The following is a 24,379-nucleotide window of genomic DNA, read 5'->3' as shown; positions in this document are numbered from 1 at the left end:
TGAGGCCGGGCGGGTAAGGTTGCGACATAACAGCAAACGTTGGGGGGTAAAATTGTAATTATTTCGTTAGGGGGGGGGGGGTAAGGGTGCCAATCACCCCAAACCACAGAGGGTAAAATTGCAGTTTACTCTATTAAAAACCTTTGGATAAACATCAGAACACACGCTTGGTGTGTGTCCTGATCGATCAAACCCCAGGGACGAACTCTGTTTCTTTCAAAACCCTAAACCTTGCAATTCCACTCAAAATCAAAGAAACAAAACCAAATTGAAGGTGATTCAAGGCTAAAATTGTGATCGTCATACTTAGTAGATCACAAGGTATGTTAAATCTTTAGATTTGAAGATGTTTTAATAATTCTGGAAATTTCATAACTGAAATTAATGAAGAATACATTGATGTTATGGTTAAATTAAGATGATTACAAGTCTAGGAGTAAACACTAGATGAAGAATTAATGATTTCATGTCATAATCTAGTGAATTAAAGAATTATCATATATGTGTTATATGGGTTTTGTGATGAACCCTTGAATTATAGTGATAATTGGTGTTATTTGATTGCTATAATGTAAGTTTAAGTGTTGTTTATTTCATACTAGACATATGAGTATGAAAATAATGATTTAGCATGGTTAAATGATTAATCATGAACATGATAATGTTAGTGAAATAATCTTGCCCACAAGATGTTCGGCAAAATGTCTAAGTTATCTTGAAATATTGAGAAATATGAAAGAATTGCTTAGATGATTAGTTAGACGCGTTATATGTCGAATATGAAATATGAATTCTAAGCGATATGTCCGAATTGAATTCTATAGGCAAATTGGGTGGATCGTCAAGTAGTCAAGGCGGAATGGATAGTCTTTTGAAAGGAAAGCTTTAAAGGTACGTGGCTATGCGCTTCGTAGATTATCGTTATTATCTTATGTTTAGTTATTTGAATAATGTTTGAATTGTTATGAAGTTTGGTTATTACTGAAACGGAGGATTTCCGTATGTATTAACCGATTGAAATAACTAGAGTATGGTGCTAAATAAAAACATGGAAGTGGTGGATTCCACTTTAAGGTTTAAACGGGTCAAAGTGATCCGAATCATACACGTTTGGTTGTGTGAAAGCGATAGAATTCGCCGACGAAACCAAACGGGTCAAAACAAACAAAGTAATAAACTTTGGTGAAATAAGGCGATGGATGTCGCCAAGAAAATTTAACGGGTCAATTTGACCCAATTGGTGATTGTTTGGTAATATAAAGCGACGAATGTCGTTAAGTAAACCAAACAGGTTAAAACAACCAAAGAAATGAAACTTTGGTGAACATAAAGCGAAGGATTTCGCTAATATAAGATAAACGGGTCAAAAGGATGTCTTGATGCAAACCAGAAAGGTTGCACGATTAAAGACGTCGAAATGATGCCGGATTTTAAATTAATAAACCTTATAGTCGTTAGCCGAGAAAGGGTAACGCGTATTATAAGTCATAAGCCCAGGTGTGAGTATGATTAGAATGGCAACTTTCAAATAAAGGATTCGTGTTAAGATTGTTTAACTAATTATAGTTAAACGGGTCGAATAAATATATTCATACAATTAAGAACTCATAAAGTGCATGTATAACGGCCCGTCATTTCAGAAATGTTATACGTGTTAGTCGTATAGAAGTTTTGGGGTAAAAAACCAAGTGTAATTGATCCTACTTGTGAACGGGTCAAATAATTATGATAATTTTATAAGCCGAGGGCTTAAAATTAAGAAAATTGTTCATGTCAAATGTTGGATTTTGATTCCATAGTATAGATAATCGAATTACGATCATGTAGAAGGAAACGTGACCCAAATCGGACCAAAAACGAAGAAGTTATGATCGTTTTAGTGAAATGTAGTTGAGCTGGGAATATGCAGGTCTGAAATCAAAAACCTGCTGTCGAAACTGCACGCTCGCGTCACGCGACGCCTATTGGTAACACCGTCGCGGCACGCGACGGGTTAGAATTGCTGAACTTGTTGCTGTTGTGTGTGTTTTGACCTCATGAACTCATTCAAACAAGTTTTAGTTAGTACAAACTAACCATTTTGGGTGTTTTTGATTATAGGTAACTATATTTGCTAGACAGATGGCGATCAAGCTAAGGAAAGAACCGAATACACACTTAATCAAAACTTCCGCGACTAAGTCAAGACTTTTATTATAAACACTTTAGTGTTGTGTTATCATACTCTGAAATTTTGGTTTGAAATGTTTCGAAGGTTAAGTATGTTATGTTTTTTTTATTTTACAATATGGTTTTAAAACCTTAGGGAATGTTTTCTGAAGGTTTTGAATCAAGTAAAATTGTTGTTAATTCTATGTTTATAATAATAAAAGGACTATACATACAATATGTATTGTATAATATAAAAGAGAATGGAAGGGTCTTACATCAAATAAGTATATGGTTGAATCATAAACCATAAAGCACATTTATTCAACTAAAATGCCACACATATATACAAGAACCTAAATTTCTTATACATAAAAGGACCTAAATTTCTCATGTTAGCTCAATTACAAGAACCTAAATCTAGTTGAGAATTTAGCGGTGTTGAGTATTCAAATCGTATTCGAAACACATTCGAAATTCGGCTCGATTGGTTTTCGGTTATCAAGGTTCAAATTATGTTAATTGGAATTCAGATTTGAGTCCAGTAATCAATTTCGAATCGAATTATACATATTTTTATATCAGGATTCCTACTCTTCTAAGTAACCTTAGGATGATTTTCTATAAAATTTTACTCGTATCTGATTCATAATTGAAGTTACTGATTTAAAATGAGAACGAGCCAAAACTACCAAATCTTATGTCATTTGTATATAGATAATTAGTTTATTATTTATTATGAATTGACATTATTAACTTTGTACATGAAATATTTAATAAATCCATCATTTTAATTATGTAGCAAATAAGAAGCCTAAAAAAGTGACGTAGATGGCAAGTTAAAAGGCAATTTGGCTAGAGAAATTCAAGGATGGCAGAATTAAAGTGAGTGAAATTATTTTTGGTGGATGATAATTAATTGGAAAAGGCCACAGGAATGTGGATATACGAAATTGCCCTTATTGAATTATTATAATCATCTTTAAGGGTGGAGATGCAATAGGAAGATTATTTGGCTAGTAACGCTAGAAAGTGATTTTGACCATCCATTAAGTTAATCAAGGGCTAAGATTAAATCAGGGAAATTGAAAGGAAGAAAAGAGGCGCGTGAGTTTGTTCAAGGGCATTCTAGTCAATCCAAGCCAATAGTTTCTCTCTCCTCTAATTCCCCCCATTTTTTAAACGTTAATAACTCTTTCATACGACATTATTTTTTTTTATAAAAATTGCACCAAAAAAACGAGCGTTTTTTTATCTTTAAAACGAGTATACTATTGCTATATTTAAAAAAAAAATTTAAAACCCAGTTGCGTAAAACGCAATAGAAAAACCACCAGTTACGTAAAACGCAATGAAAAAAAAACCTAAAAAATGACATTTTTCTAAAACGCAATGCACCAAAAACACAAAGAAATGACTTATTTGTAAAACGCAATGGCCAGAAAACACACAGAAATGTCTTATTTATAAAACGCAATGGCCAGAAAACACATAAAAATGTGTTTTACCTAAAACGCAATGCACCAAAAAACACAAAGAAATGTCTTATTTGTAAAACGCAATGGCCAGAAAACACTTAAAATGTTTGTTTTCTAAAACGCAATGGACTGAAAACACATAAAAATGTTTTACCTAAAACGCAATGCACCAAAAACACAAAGAAATGTCTTATATGTAAAACGCAATGGCCAGAAAACACTTAAAAATGACTCATTCTAAAACGCAATGGACTGAAAACACCTAAAAATGTGTTTTACCTAAAACGCAATGACTAAAAACACTTAAAAATGTGTTTTTTTCTAAAACGCAATAGCCAGAAACCACATAAAACTCTCTTATTTATAAAAGCAATGGACACATAAAACTGTATGTCACTGTGAACTGTCTGAATTGTCTACAAATTACTGTCTTCGAAATGAGCCAATTTCTGAAAAATTAATTTTTCTGATGCGTTTTTAGTACAGCAATTTAAAACTCTGCCCCTTGGACCCCGCCAGGGGCTGCCGCCCCTGGGACCCCGCTACCGGGGGCTGCCGCCCCCGGACCCTCGCAAAGATTGTAAAACGCAATGACTGAATCAAAAACCCAGATCATGAAAATGAAATTGAAGAATTTCTTACATGGATCGAAGCCGATTTCTTCATCAATTGACGAAATTTGAATGATAGAAACACTTATCAACGCTCGAATCGAACGAATCGAGTGATTATCTCCAAAATCACCGGAAAAAACGAGATTTTTTTATGAAATTAAACTGGGTTTTCTTCAAAAAAAAAAAAAAAAGCTGAAGAACACGTTGATCGGGTTTTGAATCATTGATTGGTGATGAAAATCGCACTATAATGTAGTGAGATCGGGTTTTGAATCATTGATTGGTGATGAAAATCGCACTATAATGTAGTGATTATTGAGATAGAAAGTGAAGAAATAGTTGAAGATGGTGGGTTTTGAAAATGGTGGGTTTTGAAAATGGTGGGTTTTGAAGTTACTGGGTTTTGAAAAAGGAAGAAGAAGGAGTTGGATTGACTAAAATACCATTTCTCTTTATTTTAAAATTTGCCACATGTCATAATCCTATGGCTTCCTATCCTTCCTAGCGAAAATTAACTTCCTATTTGATCTTTACCCTCATCTTTAAAGCCACCGCCCCCTTAATTCTTTATATGTGCTGTTAAATGATCGCAAGGTTGGCCCAAATTAGGGTATACGGGGCACTCTCGGTGACCCTATGCGGTGACCTAAGTCCCTGCTAGGGAACACCGCCGGCATCCCTGCGGTGAGGCAAATCAGGGACCAAGCTCGATGTATGTTCACCGCATGAAGGAGAGAGGAGATGGTGGGCCACCATCATTTTCAACCAATCAATTATTTTCCTTTTTTTCGAATAAAAAAACAATTCCCCCAAGAGAGGAGTGCCGCCATCAAATTGAGGGTATGAGGGAAGTTTAAGAGGGGAGTTGACGTGGCATAACCTGATGGGTGTGTGTAAGAGAGGGGACTCCCTAAGAGGGGAGTGCCCCTCTCACACTTATACCTTTAGCGACCAACCTAAAAGGTCCAGACATGGATTTTGAGTTGGAATTAAATTGGGAGACCGTGTAAATTATGAGGGGACCTACTGTAGACGGCTCGATAAAATTTGAAGACGACAGAAGGCATCAAGAGAGGAATTGGAGAGGTGAAGGAAGCTTGTGGTTGAAGATTTATCGGTTCATAATTCGTTTGGTTAGACTTGTTTATTTTAATTAGTTTATTTAAACTTGAATATTTATATACAATGTTTATGAATCGTTTTGCTTTAATTTATTCTTGTTTCACAATCAATTATGAGTAGCTAAAATTGTTATGGTTGCTTAGGATTGATGAACTAGACGAATGGTTTGAATGATTAAATTTTGGTTTTGAATGAATGTGATGATTTACATGTAATAACTTTAGAACCCGATTCTAATTATTTGTGTGTTGGTGTTGATTGGTTTGATGATATATTTGTTGGTTCCATTGCTCTAGACACTTAGAAATATACTTTAGAGCCAGGAGTCAGTCTAGATTGTTAAACCTTCAGTGGCTTTGAAAGTGAGAAATCTAATTCAAGTTTAATAATTATTAAAACTAATAGATTAAAACGTGCAATCTTTTCTTTTTCTAGAGGTGAGAAATCTAATCTACAATTGCTAGGTTATTAGCTAGGCGTTGTTTGATAGTTTGGGTGGCCGATAGCTCGGATTCATCTATTTATTCGCGTCTAGAGTTTCCTAGGGGTTCGATGTTCTTAATTATTTCAGCTTCATAACTTGAGGGTTTCAGTACATAAATTACGGGTCAAGTTATTCTACAAAGGCTACTAATTGTAAGAAGTGTAAGAAGGATTTATAAAGTGACAAGTGTCCAATAACCTAAAATTAAACACACTACATCACCACCCAAAACCTAAACACCCACCCCCACACCACACCACCACCCAAAAACCTAAGCCCCCCCCCCGCGCGAAAAAAAATAAAAAAACTATACCTCACAAAAAACCCCAAAAAACCTAACCCCCACCCCCTAAACACCTAAAAAAAAAAACTAAACACCCACCCCCACCCAAAAACCTAACCCCCCACCCCCTCGGCAAAAAAAATTGTTTTTTTTTGTTTTTTTTATTTGGGTGGGTGATGGGGGAGGGGTGGGGGTTTAGGTTTTTGGGTGGTGGTGGATGTTTAAGTTTTTTTTTTTTTTTTTTTTTTGTGTAGTGGGTTTTTTAGGAGCCTTTGTACACTTCTTACAATTAGGATCCTTTGTATTTGATCCTAATCCCTTAAATTACTCTATACCTGATAGTTAAGGAACTTGGTGGTCGATAACTCGAGGTAGTCCATTTTAGCACTTCTTCACTTGTCATACTGTTAGGTTCGCGTTTACCTTCCGGGGGTCTATCGGGTTAGATAGAGTCTTCATTCAAAACCAAGGTTAGGATTTTATTCATGAGTCTAGGGATTCTTGCCTAGGTAACCTACTTTCCTATCATCTTTGATTTCACCTTAGTAGCCTTCAGCTTGCGTCTGTGTAGTCTAGTTCGTCTTAGTTAATATTAAGATATTTGTTAATTAGTTAATTAAAACACTCAAAATAAACCAATTAAGTATTTAGTTGAGGCAGAGTCTAGTTCGTGTCGCTAGCGTCTCGTGGGTTCGATACTCGGAATTCATTAGGCTTTACTACGTACGATAGGTACACTTGCCTGTCAGTGGTCTAGCATTTAGAGAGTCTTAGTTTATAGATATCAAAACTAGGGTGTCTAGTTAGGTTAGTTTTTATAGACCACATTTACCACATCACATGTCATTTTTTATGTTAATCTGGCTATGATTAAGCTTCGGCTGATGTTGTTGTTTATTTTGGTTGTTGTTGTTGTTGTTTTATTTTCACTATTGTGTGATGAGATTGTTGTTGATATTTGCTTAACGAGTATCTTTGGTGAAAGTTTGTTAGTTTGTTTTGGTCAATGAAGATGAAATTGTATTGTTCATTCGACATCCTTATGGTTGTGTCAATTTAAATAGTTGTGATGGTGCTTTAGACATGGCTTGGCATTGTGTATTGCGGCCATGTTTACCTTCTGAGCGTGGTTTTGCACACTTTTTTTGTTGGTAATGGCTTCTACGACATGCAATATGACTCATATATTATAACTAGGCCACATTTTGTTGCCTTTAGTTGTTGTGCATATTGCTTAGTCAATTCGATTCTAAACAATTGTGGTTTGAGGAACATAAATAGTTAGTATTAGTCTTGATGAAGATACTTCTTGCTCATCCGAGAGAAATAGCTGTGATGGTGCTTCAGATTTGGCTTGGCTTTTTGTATTGTGGCCGTCCTTAGCTTCTAAGCTTTTTTTTTCTCGCTATTTTATTGTCGATTATGGCTGTTATAGCATGCAGTGTGACTTATATATTATCACTTGGCAAAATTTGTTTCCTTTAACTGTTGTGCATGTTCGTTAGCCAAGTTGATTTTGAATAGTTGAAATGTTGGGAAAATTTATATATTTATATATTATCATTTAGCCACATAGCTGTGCTATGTTGACTTGTACCACATGTTTGAGTGGTGTTTTACGATATTCTGTATTGTGCTTTGTAGGTTGTTTTTGGTTTGGATATTTATGTGTGCTCTTTTGTTGTTTGCTTCATTTTGAAGTCATATTGTTGTGAAACCATTGTAATAGCTATGTTGGTGGTTAACATTTGGCATGACATTGTTTATTGCAGTCGTGTCTTCTCTCCGAGCATTAATTGTAGCTAATTAATAATATATAAACACGTATATTTAAAGTTTGTGATTAGGCCATTGCTCCATAACGTGTCCATTGGCTATGATGTTAAAAGTATGGGGTGATAAAGCTGCAACGACTTGAAAAAAGCAACTGGTTTAAATCAAATTTATGAGCCTAACAAAAAATATATATATATATATATATGTCATACACATCCATGGTATCGTCAAGTATTTGAACCCCTTTTTATTTATGTTTTTCCAGTTTTGGTTTTTTTTGTATAATCAGGCTTACAAAAATGTCGACGATGACGAATTGGTTATTACGGTTTCTATTACCGAATTACACTAGAAAAGTGTATGACGACAATGATGTACACGAGCCTTTATCTTACAAATTGATATAGCCAGATGAATCAAAGGAGTGTTGGATTGCTAAGAGAGTTGTATCATTTCTTTTTTCTGGTAGGGTTTCTCTTTGGAACGTGAGAAGAATGAACGGGAATGTTCAGAGGCGGTGTATAAGATGGCGCCTAAACCAAAGAAAGTAGCCCTAAGAAAAAGAGACATGGGCACAATTTGTTTTGATTTATTATAATTTGTTATTATTATAGATTATAGATATAGATATAGACTAGGCTATACCCGGGAACCTCCCGCGCAGAAAAATTAATTTTGAAATATTAAAAAATTATATAAAATATTATGTTTATAAATGTTTTACTGGTTTGTGTTATTTCCAGTGTTGTAAAAATCGCGACTAGTCGGCGATTAATCGCTAGTCGGCTCTAGTTGCGCCTAGCCGGCCTAGTCGGGCCTAGTCGGCCGACCAAAAATCGGAAATTCCGGCAAAAAACCTGTATATTCTGGCCAAAACCTCTAAATTCCGGCCAGTATCTAACCAAACCATGTGAATTCCAGCAATTAATCTTGTATACTTAAAAAAAAATGGGTTGAGTAAGACTTAAAACCTAGCTAATTAAAATATTTACATATAAAAATGTGTATATGTATACATAAAACTAAAAATTACATATAAAAACCCAATCCGATTAATCCCGATTAATCACGAGTAATCCCGAGTAGTCGTTAGTCCCCATCTCACCGGCCGACTAGCGAATAGTGAGTTCTCCAACCTTGATAATTAGCAAGGAAAAAGATTAGAAATTTAAAAAATCAATGATTTTAAAAAAAGTTAGTTGATTGATGTCTTTTTAAATCAAATGACATTTGTATATGACATAATACAAAACGAATATCGCTATTGATAATATAATGATAGGCGCAATTTGTATTAATCGAGGTTGATTGATAAATATAAAAAGTAGATAACATCAAACATTAAGGTCAACAACCGAAAAATAAAGATATAAAGTGTTTGACGAAAATTATTGAAGAAAAGAAAAAACCAAAAAAAGTTGAAAATGCAAAAAACCATATCAACTATTTTCACTTCTGTGACTTTGGAAGCTTAGCCTCTTTTTTGTTAACACGATCAACATGATTGAGATCACTTTGAGTTGTAGAATTAGACATACTTGAGTCTCCTTCAAAAATGTAAACGTCAACCAACTTACGCTTGTTTATATTATCTTGAGAAAACTTTTGATTACTTTTATCACTAATAGCTTTAGCATCATCTGGTTTAGCCCTATCGCTTGGAGTTACATTTTTGTAGTGTTGCCAAAGGTTTTCCTACAACACAATGATAAAGATGAATAACTAATTATATAATGTTGATAAAATACAAATACTTACACTTAATATATGTAGGCTTGTAAATGAACTAAACGAACACGAACGAGTCATGTCATGTTCGTTTATTTACCTTTAACCGAACAAACGATCGGACATGGACATTTAAATGAATGGATTTTCTTGTTCGTGTTCGTTCGTTAAGAAAATGAACATGTTCATGTTCGTTCACTAAAAGTATAAACGAACGGTTCACGAACATAAACATAAACACACACAAACACACATAATTGAACATAAAAGAACATAACAAATTATAACGAACATAATTGAACAAGGCTTTGAATTGTATAGCAATAGTAGAGGAGAAGAAAAACATAAATATAGGTAAACCTTAATTCAACAGAAAAGATTACTTTTAAATTGGAAAATATAAATCAAATATATTAATACCATATAAAAGAAGGTTTTGGAATCGGAAAGTCAAAGCTAGTTATGTGATGATAGAGAAAATTAAGTAGATTTTTAAATTTAATTAGTAATAACTAAATTTAAAAGATGAACATAAACAAACGGATATAAACGAACACGAACGAACGAATTTAAATGAACAGACATAAACGAACGTAAATGAACGAACACAAACGAACGGGTGAACGAACATAAATGATCGTTCATGGACGTAAATGAACAAACAGGACATTGTTCATGTTTGTTCTTTTATTTAAATGAACACAAAAATTGTTCATGGTCGTTCATTTATTAAATAAACGAACATGAACGACTTTCCTGCCGAATGATTCATGAACGGTTCATTGAATGTTCGGTTCGTTTACAAGCCTAAATATATGTCACACCCCCAAATTACCACGTGCAGGTTTCACTGCGAGGTGTGTGATGTACCAAGATCTAGCCACTAATCATGTCGAACTAATAGTAAATATTGTTAAACGCAAACGTCATGTCCAACGTGAATAGTGTAATTCCAAATAACATTTCAACAAAATAGGTGTCACACCCCGAATTTCCACGTATCACCGGTGGGCCCGGTGGGGGAGTATCGTGACGTCATGGTTGGTAACGTAATAGTCAAACAACACAATATTAATATGCACAGCGGAAGCAATTGAGAAAATATAATACAACCGAATTTATTATTGTAATATCAAATGTCACAATATTCGAAAGTTTATCCACACTAGGATCGAATATAAAATGGCAACAATAGTTCAACAGACGTTAGGCATCTTAAGCTTGCGAGACTTCTATTGATGCTAAGGAGAAATATCCAGCCAATTACGTATAGTACCTGCATTTAGCCTTTTTGGAAAATACGTCAGTTTACACTGGTAAATACAATTAACCGACTCATTTTGAAAAATGATTGAAAATTGGTTTGGATGCACGTGGCACAAAATATCTTTTATCATTTGATTAAAATGCACAGAGGCAAAATTAATCTTTTTAACTTGGGAGAATTATTTAATATTATAATCTTGTGAACGACTTACATGTTACTTATGCGTTCAGTAGCCCGAATCTTGTCCGGGTTAAAGATCAATAGACACACCATATCATAGAGTTATACACGGACGGTGTACGCCTACACCCCGTGCTCAGGTCGTGGCCATCTCGTAAGATGATGCCAAGGATATCCGGGACATGGTCATTAACCCCCCAAAGGCTGTAAAGTAAACAAGACTGTTTAAACGAGCCGATCAAATTATTCAACTACCCACTTTAACGGTGGAGATTTGATGCTCGATCAAGCGGTATGCTATATACCGTAACCCAAGCCCGTATAGGGATAATAAGTTAAAAGTATTTACCTGAGCTAAATATAAATTCAATCCCAGCCGTATATCAAATCAGCAAGTACAGATAGCTTTTACTGGGCTCCTAATCTGGAACGGAGGTTTATAATAACCTATTAGAATCCTAACGGGTCTTTAGTTAAGCTTAAGCTTAGACCGGTTAGTTTCAAAGATACGGTTCGTACGCACTATTTAAGCGAAGACCGGATAGAATGTGATTTAGACCCGACAAGTTCAGAGACTTGTTTAATATGGGAATTTCATACGCATTCTGGATTTTGAGATAAAACCGTTAAGGTTTGACCCGTTTTGGCTAATTTATGTAAACTTGTTACATAAACCGAACCGTACGCGTAATAAGCGTGACGGGTATTCATGAGAGCTATATACAGGTTTCCTAAGTTAATTATGCCTCAAATATGTTGTGACATCAGTAAGATGCCTTTCATTATGCCCGAAACGTGTTTAAACACAAACTAGGCCCCGTAGGGGTAGTTTGGTCATTTAAAAGTTTATAAAAGAGTTTACGTGACAACCTGAGTCACAGGTCTGATGTAATCAGCAAATATACTCAATTTGCTAAGTTATATCAGTAGGTTAAAGCATGTATGTGAAATTTATCATTTTTAACCAACTATGCCCCGTAGGGGTATTTTGGTAATTTCACATAAGCCGGAAAAGCTCAAAACTGAAGTCTGAGTTTATCAACCTTTGCTTACTGTTAAAATATAATAATTTGCCTCTTATATCAGTAGGTATCAACCCGGGTATGTCCAATATGATTTTAAAACATACTATGCGTTTAAAACGCTAATTAAGGCGATTAAAGGCCATTTCCGGGTTCGATACTTAAATCTGATATTTTTATATTTCCAGAAGGCTTAAAATAATTTATTTATCATATGTGATCAGTAGCAAAAGGTTTGGAGTCGTTTAGATACGTAAAATTCATTTTATGGCCCGTAAGGGCAAAACCGACATTTACCGAATTAAGCCTACGACTATGAGTTATGCTCAGCCTAAAATTAATTAAAAATCTTTAAAAATCCCAAAATAATATATTACATCAGTGGGTAAAAGATTTGATATCAAAAAGTATGTTTAAGTAGGCTATATGCTAATTGCGCCATTTTATTAACATAAAGCATTCATTTAGCGATAATGAGCATAACTCTTAATCTACAATTCAAAATGATGTCAAACTTTGCATACAAGTTTATATATCAGTAATTTAAGTTTCTACTCTTTTACATTTCCAAAAATCACGTTTTAAGGTAATAAGGGCATAACGGTCAACATATGAGCAATTAACGGAAACATGCATATTAATTGGATAACTAATGAACCAAGGTGTATAATCACAGAGGGTTGTTCTAACATGTAACCTAATCCAATTAAAGCTCTGAGGCATTTCTAAAACATGCCTAAACGGGTCAGAACTGAAAGTCAAAGTGAAAGTCAAACTATGTGACTTTCGGTTCCGAACCGGGTCTAACAGGAAATTGTCGGGTTGAACATGTTTAGACATGCTCTTACACTTATTACTAAGTTATAACAATGATCCAACAGGTTGTATATGATCTACAATGTTAATTATGCATAAATGGCATTTTAGACTTCATGTTGACTTTTTAAGTAAGGGTTTGACCCGACTTTTGACCTGGTTAGAGTGATAATCAGGGGAAACCCTTTTGAGGTTTTATTACCCACATAAATACCAACTTATAACTACTTTTAATTCGAGATATGACTGAGCCATTGTTGACTAATCTCGAAGTCAAACCGTAATTACGACGGTTTGACTTTTAGCTAAATAACTAAGCTAAACTCAATTTAGAAAGGATTAGAACACTTACTGAAATCCTAAGCTTGATTAGGGATCACTTGGAAGCAGGTTGGAGCTCCAGAAATGACCAGAATGCTGAAGGAATTGGTGTGAGAATGTTTGCAAGTTCATACTCCTTTTATAGTGAAATTTCTACCATAAGAAGTTGACACTTGGGTCTACAACTCTCCACAACTGATCAACACTTGTTACTAGAGCTTAGGGGGTGTCTAGGGGTCAAGAGAAATGTGGAAAATCGGATAAGATTGATCAGATTGCACTTCAGCAGGCAAAACCCAAAAATTTCGAAGCTGGGGGGTTAACTAGTGCTAAAACTCGGTTTAAACCAAGAAATCCCGCCCAAAAACGAAGCTGGTCGCGACTGTCCAACTATTCTGCAGACATGAGGACCAGGCGGCCCGCCTGAGGTATCAGGCTAAGTCCACGCGGGCCGCGAGCCCTTTGTGGTTCCGGATAAGTTCCATTTTTTTACAATTTGGCCCCTGAAGTTGTGTGTTTGATGCGTTTAGGGTATTTTAAGGGCCATATTTGTCATAAAGGCATAGTTTAAGATGTGATTAGGTATGAGGAGTGATGCGTGTTAGTGTATATATGTTTTTAGATATATATTTAAGCCCTTTTTACACTTTTAGCCAAGTTTTAAATTTATAAAACACGATATTTACTAACACTAAACACACATATGGGCAAGTGCACCCATCGTGGACGTAGTATAGTGTTGGTAAGATACCGAGGTCGTCCAAGGACACAAGAGCTTTTAATACCGGTTTATCCTCAACGTCTAATCAAATCAAAAAGGTTAGAAAAATGATTTAAACTAAGAAAAATAAAAACTAACTAAATGCTGAAAAATAAAATAAAATAAAAACAGATAGACAAGATGAATCACTTGGATCCGACACGTGTATTAGTATAACCTTTGATTATTTTCGCACTTTTGCACTTGTTTAAGAGATTATCTTAGTTATTGTAGTAGGCCCCTCTTTTGAAGGCGACGTTACCCTCAACCCAGTAGTTTGAGTCAGCAAGGATACAATCCTAAAGGGTCGGATTATTGAAAGATAATGAATTAAGTTATTAATGCAAATTATGGTAGGCCCCGCTTTTGGCGGTGACGTTACCCTCGGCTAAGTAGTCTGAGTCAGCAGGGATACAGTCCTAAATAGCCGGGTTATAGTATTAATAGTAGTTAACTTATGAGGGGGTCAAAGAGTTTGGATCCCCGCCATCCAATACCTATGGGCATTGAAGGAGATCCTACTAAATTTGACCCAGGTCCCAAGCAGGACCTCTAAACGCTGAACAAGGGCAAGACCCTTACCAAACCGTTCCCTTAACCCCCGACCAGGTAGCCAACATACCTCCATATAGACCGTGGAGATATGAATGGTGAAAATCTTTTATTTTATATAGACAGTAAAATAATGCCAAGACACCACGGACAAACGATAAGGAAAGATCACCTTCAACATAAGTAACTAGTTATTAAAGTCATTAATACAAAACCAAATAAAAAGTGCAAAAGATTAAAAATAAAAAGTATTATACTAAACACTTGTCTTCACCAAGTGATGTAAGAGACTTAGGCAAACATGGCCTTGATTGTCAAGAACTCTTACGATCAATCTTGGATCCCGAGACGACTCACACACTCTACGATGGACAATGGATGATGGTGGTGGATGATGGTGTTATGGTGGTGATGGGTGGTGGATGAAGTGTGAGAGAGGTGGTGTGCCAAGGGAGAGTTGAAATGAAGCCAAGCACTCCTATTTATAGGCTGAACAGAAGCCTGGGCACGGCCCCGTGTCCGCTGGACACGCCCCCGTGCCCGTCTGACACTCTCTCTCTTCATTAATTGTAATTCAGAATTACAATAAATGCACCTGCAGCACTCTGACCACGCCCCCGTGTCCGCTGGGCACGGCCCCGTGGTGGGCAATAGAAGCTTCTACCACTTTGTCTTTTGTGCCAGGGCTGGCCATCCTGGACACTGCCCCGTGCTCGCTGAGCACGGCCCCGTGTTGAGCTGGACACGCCCCGTGTTCAGCTGGGCACAGCCCCATGCTCAGCTGGGCACAGCCCCATGCTCAGCTTTCTTCTTGTTTTTTGCTTTGGGCATGCCACGTTTCTTCCTTTTCTTTGTATTTATGTTGGATTTGGCTGCATTTTTGCTACTTTTGTTCATTTAAGCTCTTTTAACCCTGAAAATACAAAAGGAAGACAAAAGCACACTTTTTCCAACATTAGTACTTAAAAAGGGTTAGTTTTATGCCTCATTTGATGTAATTTATATGTTGCATTTTACACACATCAAATACCCCCACACTTGAATCTTTGCTTGTCCTCAAGCAAAACTCTTTAATATGTGGCTTACACTCCCAAATGGAATGGGTAGAAGAGAAGGTTTTGGGCTTGTCTTTGAGTGTCGGGAATCCAAGATCTTTATTGGGTTTTATTTTTATACTATTTACAATCCTATTCGTTATGATTTATTTAGAACGTTTCATAAGATAAATTACTTATTTGGGCATAACATGCCTCTTTAAAATTTCACTTATATACAAGTTCACATACCTCACGGGAGAAATCACTCACACTCGGCCGAAGGTGTATTTTTTTAGTGAATCACTCGAGAGCGGCATGGAACTTATTCCTACCATAAGCTTGCCAAGCAATCAATCCTCCTCCTTTTTAACTTTATACCTTTGTAAATATCAAGAGGACTTTTTGGGTGAAGGGTTAGGCTTGGGCTAAAGGTGGGTGGTTGGGTTAGTGGTTAGTAAAAGGGCGAAAAGCGTAAAAAGCGTCGGTTTTCGTAAAACACTTTGTTTTTTTTTTTTTTTTGATGAAGCATTTTTCAAACAAGGTTTCTTTTGATGAGCTTGTTTGTTTATTGCTAACTTCATTTCTCTCTTCTTTTTTTTTTCTTTCTTTTTTTTTTCTTTTTTTTTGTGTCACAAGAAAACCGAGCTTTGTTACTAAAATAAAGGGTTTAAAATGAAAAAGGTTTTGGTGGGTAAAGGGTGTTTGTTTTGGGGAAAGAAACGAAAAGGTTTAGGCTCAAAGGGGTTAACTAGGGGGGTTTTGGGTAGGTGGTAAAAAGAAAAGAAAAATAATGGTGTAGAAATAAAAAGGGGTTAGTCCTAATGCCTCTATCATTTACTTACTCGGGTTTAAGTTGGTAAGGACCGGGAATGTATCGTCGTGGCAAGTTCTAGAGTCGTAAGAAACCAAGCGGCTATTCACACAAGAAACGAAAAATGAGCATTTAGTTTAAAGATGTATATTTGTATGCTCAATAAAGGCTCAAAACTCACTTTTGTGGGAATGGGTTTTTAATGTGTTCAAGTATATATAATCAAATTTTAACTAAGCTTGTCATGCCGTTTCATAATCTTCTTATTTGGTTCTTTTTATCACGACGCTATCGGTTGTAAATTTATAAAAATATAAACTTTTTAGAACTTGTTATTCCCAAATTAAACCAAGACAAGTAAAAAAAAATGAAAAGTTTTTGAAAAAATTTGGGGTGATTAGCGGTTCCAATAGAGTTTTGTGTAAGGCTTGTTATTAGGACTTGCAAAATTCAAGGTTTTAGCATCCCCCCCACACTTAAATTACACATTGTCCTCAATGTGTCCCAAAAATAAGTTTTTCGGTTGATTAAAATGTGTAAAAGTGGCTTAAAAACAAGATTTTATGGTACTGGGTAGCTGAACACGGGGTGGTGTTGGCTGAGCACGGCCCTGTGTCCAGACTGCCAGTACCAAAAGTAAACAGAAGGCTGGGCACGGGGGCGTGTTCAGTGAGCACGGCCCCGTGCCCAGGTACCTGAACTGGGCATTTCTGCAAATTTTTGGGCACGGGGGCGTGTTGGGTGGGCACGGCCCCGTGCTGAACTTGCTGTAATGAAGAAAAAATGTCGAGAGGCTCTGTTTTTGTGCTTGGGGTGTTGGTTCAAGCTTCCCTTAGTATCCTTCACCATCCCGAGTGTGTTTTATTCCTGCAAATTAAAACTAAACTAGAAAGCATAAAAGTTAAACTAATCTAAAACTAAGGATAGTTCCGCGGAATGCCTCCGTGGTGCGCCACGTTTATAAAGGTCCTTGGCTAGACCCACCTTATCAGGTGGCTCTGGCTCATCTTCAATTAGGGGGTCGTCATTGCAAAAAGGATATTTCATTGAGCGCTCAAGATCTATGCTCCTTTTGAATGCCCCTAATTGAAGAGGTAGATTGTTGTACTTCCGGTTTTTCAAAGCTTCGTGAGTTTTTACAAAAGGTCGTCCCAACACTAGAGGAGCGTCATCAAGGATGACAAAGTCGGTTGGGATTACCATTTGATTTGTTTGAACCAAGATATCCTCAACTACACCGATTGATTTTATTATTCTCCGATTGGATAGAAAAATGGGCATTTGAAGTGGAGCAAAATCACTAATACTTAGCTTTTCAAACATGTAGTTAGGCATTATGTTAACACAAAGATCTTTATCAATGGTGATATTACTAATAAATGAATTTTGAAAGAAACATGGAACCGGTGTAATGTTAATTTCAAAAGGATCTTCTTTCATTAGCGAGGTTTGATCATTAGTTAACTTAACACTTACCATTTCTTCTATTTTTGTATTAGTGTTTAGCTCTTTTAAAAACTTAGCATGAGTTGGTACTAAACAATGATTTTCGAAAGAAGATGACAAGAGATTAATTTCTTTAAAATTAGACTCTTCTTGTAATTTAACGTTATCGACTTCGCCCCTTTCATTGTTTAACTCATGTGTCGGTTTTTCACTTATTTGTTCTTCCATTTTTAACTCCTCAATTATCGTTTCTTCCTTTTTTAATTCTTCTCTTGCGCGGGACTCCTCTTCCCTTGCGTGAGATTCTTTTATGCATCTTTCGGTGATAGAGTAAGGATCGGGATCCTCAAAGCTTGAATCCGGTTGTTCGATCCTTGGTTCCTCATGGTACTCATATGAAGTAGATGGTTCACACCATTGTTCTTCATTGTAAGTATATGATGGATAAGGGTCGAAACTCTGTTCTTCATAATGCCCATATGAGGTGGGTTGTTCACGCCATGGTTCCTCATAATAGGAATATGAAGGTGGTGGCTCATATCTTGAGTCTTCAAAGTATGAGTATGAAGGCTCATACCTTGGTTCATCAAAATATGAGTATGAGGGAGGAGGTTCATACCTTTGGTCTTCATAGGATGTATATGAAGTTGATGGCTCGTACCTGGGCTCCTCATAGTAGTTGTATGAGTTGGATGGTTGATATGAAGTATTATATTGAACCGAGCGTGCATTACGACAATTAGTGCAATAATTACCCCTATAATCATCCTCATCATAGGTGTAGTTGTAACCTCTTGAGTATTGATCCATAAGAATCACTCAACAGATCACAACTGAGTCTCGGGACCAGAAAACAAAAAAAAGACGGAAACAGAAGCTGGACACGGCCCCGTGTTGAGTGAACACGGCCCCGTGTTCAGGGACTGTATCTGGGCGTTTTAATTAAATTTACTGGTCTCGTTGAGCACGGGGGCGTGTTGGGTGAGCACGGCCCCGTGTTCAGACTCTGTATCTGGGTATCTACTCTAAAAATATGCAGCACGGGGGCGTGTTCAGCGAGCACGACCCCGTGTTCAGGCTACTGTAAATGCAAAACTAAACTAATATGCAGAAAAATGCGCGCGTTTTGAAAAAGTTTTGAAAAACTGATTAGGCCGTCGATTCCTAACTTTCTTAAAATCCTTGTGTCCCCGGCAACGGCGCCAAAAACTTGATGCGTGTTAGTGTATATATGTTTTTAGATATATATTTAAGCCCTTTTTACACTTTTAGCCAAGTTTTAAATTTATAAAACACGATATTTACTAACACTAAACACACATATGGGCAAGTGCACCCATCGTGGACGTAGTATAGTGTTGGTAAGATACCGAGGTCGTCCAAGGACACAAGAGCTTTTAATACCGGTTTATCCTCAACGTCTAATCAAATCAAAAAGGTTAGAAAAATGATTTAAACTAAGAAAAATAAAAACTAACTAAATGCTGAAAAATAAAATAAAATAAAAACAGATAGACAAGATGAATCACTTGGATCCGACACGTGTATTAGTATAACCTTTGATTATTTTCGCACTTTTGCACTTGTTTAAGAGATTATCTTAGTTATTGTAGTAGGCCCCTCTTTTGAAGGCGACGTTACCCTCAACCCAGTAGTTTGAGTCAGCAAGGATACAATCCTAAAGGGTCGGATTATTGAAAGATAATGAATTAAGTTATTAATGCAAATTATGGTAGGCCCCGCTTTTGGCGGTGACGTTACCCTCGGCTAAGTAGTCTGAGTCAGCAGGGATACAGTCCTAAATAGCCGGGTTATAGTATTAATAGTAGTTAACTTATGAGGGGGTCAAAGAGTTTGGATCCCCGCCATCCAATACCTATGGGCATTGAAGGAGATCCTACTAAATTTGACCCAGGTCCCAAGCAGGACCTCTAAACGCTGAACAAGGGCAAGACCCTTACCAAACCGTTCCCTTAACCCCCGACCAGGTAGCCAACATACCTCCATATAGACCGTGGAGATATGAATGGTGAAAATCTTTTATTTTATATAGACAGTAAAATAATGCCAAGACACCACGGACAAACGATAAGGAAAGATCACCTTCAACATAAGTAACTAGTTATTAAAGTCATTAATACAAAACCAAATAAAAAGTGCAAAAGATTAAAAATAAAAAGTATTATACTAAACACTTGTCTTCACCAAGTGATGTAAGAGACTTAGGCAAACATGGCCTTGATTGTCAAGAACTCTTACGATCAATCTTGGATCCCGAGACGACTCACACACTCTACGATGGACAATGGATGATGGTGGTGGATGATGGTGTTATGGTGGTGATGGGTGGTGGATGAAGTGTGAGAGAGGTGGTGTGCCAAGGGATGAGTTGAAATGAAGCCAAGCACTCCTATTTATAGGCTGAACAGAAGCCTGGGCACGGCCCCGTGTCCGCTGGACACGCCCCCGTGCCCGTCTGACACTCTCTCTCTTCATTAATTGTAATTCAGAATTACAATAAATGCACCTGCAGCACTCTGACCACGCCCCCGTGTCCTCTGGGCACGGCCCCGTGGTGGGCAATAGAAGCTTCTACCACTTTGTCTTTTGTGCCAGGGCTGGCCATCCTGGACACTGCCCCGTGCTCGCTGAGCACGGCCCCGTGTTGAGCTGGACACGCCCCGTGTTCAGCTGGGCACAGCCCCATGCTCAGCTGGGCACAACCCCATGCTCAGCTTTCTTCTTGTTTTTTGCTTTGGGCATGCCACGTTTCTTCCTTTTCTTTGTATTTATGTTGGATTTGGCTGCATTTTTGCTACTTTTGTTCATTTAAGCTCTTTTAACCCTGAAAATACAAAAGGAAGACAAAAGCACACTTTTTTCCAACATTAGTACTTAAAAAGGGTTAGTTTTATGCCTCATTTGATGTAATTTATATGTTGCATTTTACACACATCAAGGAGTATAAATCAAGTATCATCAAGCGTATAAGTATCAAATCAAGTGTCGTTCTCGTTCAAAATACGTTCAATGCATAAGTTTAGTTTAATTACAAGTTTCGCACATAGTTTCCAAGAATAACGATTAAGCATCCATTGATTCACGAAGTCGAACATACGAGCATCCATAGAATGCGTATAACATAAATGTAACAAAATACAAGCTTCATTAATGATCCAAGTCTCGGTTTGATAATGATTACAAGGAATGAAACGATTACAAGAACATAAAGTTTCCAAAAATAGAAGTACGAACAAAAGTTTCTATAACTGGAAAGTACAAAAGAGCCGGGCGTTACAGTCTCCCCTCCTTTAGGAAATTTTGTCCCGAAATTTAGGAAGACCTAGGGAAAAGATGAGGATACTTTGATTTCATATCCTTTTTGAGTTCCCAAGTAAATTCGGCGCCACGTTTTCCTTCCCATCTAACCTTGACGATAGGAATTTTACTGCGCCTTAACAACTTGACTTCTTGCTCTACGATTTCCACCGGCTTTTCCACAAAATGCATAGTATCGTTGATTTGAAGATCTTCGAGAGGCACTTGAAGTCCTTCATCAGCGAGTCATTTCTTTAGGTTAGAGACGTGGAACGTTGGATGAACGTTGTTGAGCTCTTGAGGTAAATCGAGTCGATAAGCCACTTTACCAATCCTTTCGAGTATCTTGAAAGGACCAACATAGCGAGGGGCAAGTTTTCCCTTTCTACCAAAACGAACCACTCCTTTCCAAGGAGACACCTTGAGAAGGACATGGTCTCCAACGTTGAATTCCATAGGTTTGCGTCCCTTGTCAGCGTAGCTCTTTTGACGACTTCGAGCCTTGAGTAGATTGTCACGGATTTGAAGAATCTTATCCGTTGCTTCTTGTATGATCTCAGGGCCAGTAAAATGTTTGGCACCAATCTCATGCCAGCTTAAGGGAGATCGGCATTTGCGACCATACAATGCCTCGAAAGGAGCCATTTGAATACTGGAGTGATAGCTATTGTTGTACGAGAACTCGATCAAGGGTAAATGCACATCCCAGCTACCACCAAAGTCGATGACACAAGAACGGAGCATGTCCTCTAGGGTTTGGATAGTACGTTCAGTCTGTCCATCCGTTTGAGGATGAAAAGCCGTACTGAGATTCAAATGAGTACCCATAGCGGACTGAAAAGTTTGCCAGAGACGCGAAGTGAATCGACCATCACGATCAGAAATGATGTCGATAGGGACACGATGATGGCGTATGACTTCATTGGTATAGATACGAGCAAGTCATTCAACCTTGAAATCTTCGCGAATGGGAATGAATTGTGCGGACTTAGTTAAACGATCAATGACTACCCAAATGCTGTCGTAACCAGAAGGTGTACGCGGGAGTTTAGTTATGAAGTCCATCGCAATGCTATCCCATTTCCACACGGGGATTTCAGGTTGTTCGAGTAGACCAGAAGGTCGTTGGTGCTCGGCTTTGACTTTCGAACAGGTAAGACACTTGGAAACGTACACAGCAATGTCTTTCTTCATACCGGGCCACCAATAGGATGTACGTAGATTACGGTACATCTTGTCAGCGCCAGGATGAATTGAGTACTTAGATTTGTGTGCTTCGTTCATGATAAGGTCACAAAGATTTTCACGATCTGGTATCCAAACGCGGTCGCAACAATAGAGGAGACCATCAGGTTTTGAAACGAGTTGACTTTCAGATGCTCCACGTATTTCTACAGCCATGGAACCTTCGTTGATAGAGGAGTACTGCGCTTCACGAATGCGATTATGAAGATCGCTCGAGATATGAAAACAACGAATGACATCTACATGAGCCTTACGACTAAGTGCATCGGCCACGACATTCGCCTTACCAGGGTGGTAGCGAATCTCGCAGTCGTAGTCGTTGAGCAATTCCACCCAACGTCGTTGTCGCATATTGAGTTCTTTTTGGTCAAAGATGTGTTGTAGGCTCTTATGGTCAGTGAAAACCACACACTTTGTACCATATAGGTAGTGTCGCCAAATCTTTAACGCAAAAACAACTGCGCCAAGCTCGAGGTCGTGGGTAGTATAATTCTTCTCATGTATCTTGAGTTGGCGAGAGGCGTAAGCGATGACTTTGTCTCGTTGCATGAGCACACAACCAAGACCACGATTCGATGCATCACAATACACCATGAAATCATCATTCCCATCAGGGAGTGCGAGGATAGGAGCGTTGCAAAGCAAGTCCTTGAGAGTTTGAAAAGATTCCTCTTGCTCAGGACCCCAAGCAAAAGGTTTCTCTTTTTGAGTCAACGAGGTGAGAGGAACGGCGATTTTTGAAAAGTTCAAGATGAATCGACGGTAATAGCCCGCCAATCCTAAGAAAGAACGGATTTCGGAAGGAGATTTAGGCGCGGTCCAATTCTTCACGGCTTCGATTTTTGAAGGGTCGACATGGATTCCTTTTTCACTAACAACGTGCCCAAGGAATTGAACTTCTTTGATCCAAAACTCGCATTTAGAAAACTTAGCATATAAACGTTCAACACGCAAAAGTTTGAGTATAAGGCGGAGATGACGCTCATGATCGGCTCGAGACTTAGAATAAATGAGAATATCATCAATGAAGACGATCACAAAGCGATCCAAGTAAGGCTTACAAATACGATTCATGAGATCCATGAACACAGCGGGTGCGTTGGTCAAGCCAAAAGGCATAACCACGAACTCGTAATGTCCATAGCGTGTGCGAAAAGCGGTTTTGGGAATGTCCTCTTCGAGGACTCGAAGTTGGTGATAACCAGAACGAAGATCGATTTTGGAGAAACAGGTAGCGCCTTGAAGTTGATCACAGAGGTCGTCGATACGCGGGAGAGGATAACGATTCTAAACGGTGAGTTTGTTGAGCTCACGATAGTCGATACACATGTGGAAAGAACCATCTTTCTTTTTAACGAAAAGCACAGGAGCACCCCAAGGAGAGGTACTTGGACGAATGAAACCCTTATCGAGGAGTTCTTGAAGCTGAGAAGACAATTCTTGCATTTCGGAAGGTGCAAGACGATAAGGAGCCTTGGCAACAGGAGTCGCACCAGGTACGAGGTCAATACGAAAATCAACAGATCGAGCAGGAGGAGGACCGGGTAGATCTTCAGGAAAGACGTCAGGGAAGTCGCGCACCACTGGAACATCACTTAAACTTTTTCCCTTGCCCTTTTCTTCCACAACGTGGGCTAAAAAGGCAAAGTATTGTTTGTGTAAGTACTTGTTCGCTTGTGTGCAGGATATCAACTTTAGTCCCTTTGAAGGTCAGTCTCCATAAACGTGCAAAACGTCACCGGATGGAAGAGGTAAGCGAACGAATTTCTCGTGACAAGCGATTTCAGCATGATTCTTTTGAAGCCAATCCATGCCTATGATGACGTCGAAACTACCCAATTGCATGGGTATAAGATCGATAGAGAAAGCATGCTCGTTAAGAGTAAGACGACAATCGAGGAGAATGGAATCGACTAAGATAGACTTGCCATTGGCGACTTCAACGGAAAACGACTTAGGTAGTTTAGAGCG

This window comes from Helianthus annuus, chromosome 1, assembly GCF_002127325.2.
Source record: "Helianthus annuus cultivar XRQ/B chromosome 1, HanXRQr2.0-SUNRISE, whole genome shotgun sequence".
Classification (NCBI taxonomy): domain Eukaryota; kingdom Viridiplantae; phylum Streptophyta; class Magnoliopsida; order Asterales; family Asteraceae; genus Helianthus; species Helianthus annuus.
This window is presented reverse-complemented; position numbering follows the sequence as displayed.